The following is a 2,860-nucleotide window of genomic DNA, read 5'->3' as shown; positions in this document are numbered from 1 at the left end:
TTCTTTCGTTCATGTGCGTCTTCTACATTCTCCTCCCAGAGGACTGTCAGTTTTATCAGGAGGACACTTTTCTAAAACAAGACACATCGTCACTTTGATGTAGGGGGCTACTATCAGGGACATAAGCTACAAGGGTACTATGTAGGGAGTTGGGCAGCAAGATGTCAGTTCACGTTACACTTGAACTTCTGCATATCAGTACAGTTGGGGAAGCAGGGTCCCGGAAGGGAGTTCCAAAGTCTAGCGGTTCTGGGGAAGACACTACTGGAGGAGAAGGCTCTCTTACATCTAGGGATCTCAACTGTGAAAGGGTGGGATTGAGCTGCTTGTCGGGTCTGTCGGGGGTATTTACGTCGAGGGGTACAAGTTCTTGCAGTTCGTCAGAGCATTCACCGCTAAAGTACTTGTAGAACAGGCAGAGGGATGCAACATTTCGTCGATTGGACAGAGGCTGAAGCTTGGCTGACAGTTCAGGACCTATTAGGTTGGCGACTCTCTTTTGGACCTTGCCCAGGAGCGAAAGTAGCAGATGCACCAGCCCAAATATGACAACAATACTCCATATATGGGCGAATGGTGGCCTTATAGAGGTTCAGGATACTTTCGGACGTTAGTAGTTTTCTAGCATGGTAGAGAGAGCCTACCTTCTTTGTAGCGGTCCTGGCAATACTTTCAATGTAATTGTTCCAACTCATGTTTCCTGTGGTCGTTTTTTTTTCGTTTGGGTTATGTGAGCTGGAAATTGTGGAGATGTGTTAAGATCTACCGGGATTTTCCAGTCATTAGCTCGATTCCGCAACTTCACGTTAGAATTTTTTTGCCCTCCTCGCAGGACATTTACATTCTTTGTGAAACTGGATTGTGGATTTCTGTCATAGGTTGTAGGTTTGCTGACTCGCATTATGTTCTAAGAAATTCAATAACTATCTCCACTACCTGGTTATGTCGCCACGTGTACAACTAAAACGATTTGGGGCATGCATATAGTACATGGCGCAGAGTATCCCGATACTATTTACACAAAGGACACTGGTCTGAATCGGTATACGCCATAGATTGGTCGTATTTTGGCAGAAGATCATACGTAGAACAAAGTAGAAATTATATCGCCAATGTGTTGAGAGAGAGAGAGCCATAATAGTATTTAGAAAAAAGACTGAGACTAGCAATATCACGTCTGTGTTTGTGTATGAGAGTGATAGATAGATAGATAGAGAGAGAGATGGAGATAGAGATAGATAGATGGATAGATAGATGGATAGATAGATAGATTGATAGATAGATAGATAGATAGAGAGAGAGAGAGAGAGAGAAAGAGAGAGAGGTGAGTAAACGTGGAGTGTAAACACGTTTACCAGAACCGAGGGTCAGCTGACCAGATTACGTATGAGTGACGTGGTCAGGTTGGCTAGATCTGTGAGACTGGATTTGGACTTTGAAGAAGACGGACGGCTTAATAACTGTTCCCTCCCCTTCACTGGGGGTGGGGGACGCTGACGTGTTCAAAGCAAGCAAGATTCACTTCCATATTCTGTGTCGACATCTCGAAGGAAAATAAAAAAACTATAAAACCAATTCATCGTCTTGGAGTGATAAATCTTCGTCTAACAGGTACCAGTCTCCCTCCAAGAGAAGATGAATTCCAGATGGATCAACATCGACGACACATGAAGTAAGGTATGTCGAAGAAAATGCATGTAACACACACACACACAACCGCATATGAAACTAGACGATCATACGCACACGGAATTCTTTTATGACACGCATAATCTCCTTTCATTCTAATAATAATCATTCCATGACAACAAATACAATTATGGTCCTCCCCTTTTATGTTATACACAAAACGTCAATTTGGTGCCCCTCTATGATAACCCTAGTGATAACTTCAATGATAATTCCATGTAACAAATGATTTCATTGCAATTAAGGATTTCCACGATTGGTTCGATGTCATTCCATTTTGTCCATGATTTTGTTCATTATTTGGCCTGAGCGACAGCAATAGTTGTTCTTTGCTCTTCCCCAGACACCATGACCTCTTCAAGCACCCAATCTCTTTTGTTTTTTTGGACCCTCTTTAGAGAATATTTTGTTATTCGTACAGCCTAGTCCAGCTCTGTTGGTTTGAGTGACGCCAATTATATCCTTTATTTGTAGGCTACATTCTGCCTCCTGTGTGCTCTTACTGGCCGACCATTTTGACTTTGATTTGATTCATGGGCGTACCTTTTTAATGATCTCGTCGGCTGAGTCTTCATCATCATAGGGAGTCTCACTTTTCCAACTTTGAACTCTTTCACTATGGAAAATATTGGAAGCTGTAGGTTTCCAGCATTTATATATAGGCCTACTCTCGAGAAACAAGTAGGAACTCCAAGCCACTCGAGCATATATGTATTACACACCTGTTGAATTCGTTCAACGCGAGATAGTGCAATTTCTTATGTCAGTACGGTTCACAACAGGAGTGACAGTAGACCATGTTGGTAACACCAAGCCTTTCGGGTGGATCTGTCTTTTCAATTGACTTAAGAACCTTCAAATTCACTTTTCTGGATTTCTATACCCCGTTGTTAATCATTCAAGGGTATTGAGTACATGCGTCCAAAGCTTTTAGCCGGAATCTCCCTAACTGTTGGGATCGTATCACTCCCTAACTGTTGAAATATATTTCACTAACAGATCCTCTAACTACCGCAAGGCTTCGATTTTTCTTTGGTTTAACCTCCGCCATCGACCATGTAAAAAGGTCATGGTATTTTTGTAGAAGTGTATCGGCATCATTGTTGGATGAGACAGGAATAGTGATGTCATTCATAAAAGCTCGGGATAGAGAAAGATTCAGCTGCTCCGT

This window comes from Euprymna scolopes, chromosome 42, assembly GCF_053919585.1.
Source record: "Euprymna scolopes isolate OS-2025 chromosome 42, ASM5391958v1, whole genome shotgun sequence".
Classification (NCBI taxonomy): Eukaryota; Metazoa; Mollusca; class Cephalopoda; order Sepiida; family Sepiolidae; genus Euprymna; species Euprymna scolopes.
The sequence above is the reverse complement of the archived record's forward strand: the minus strand, read 5'-3'. Positions refer to the sequence as shown.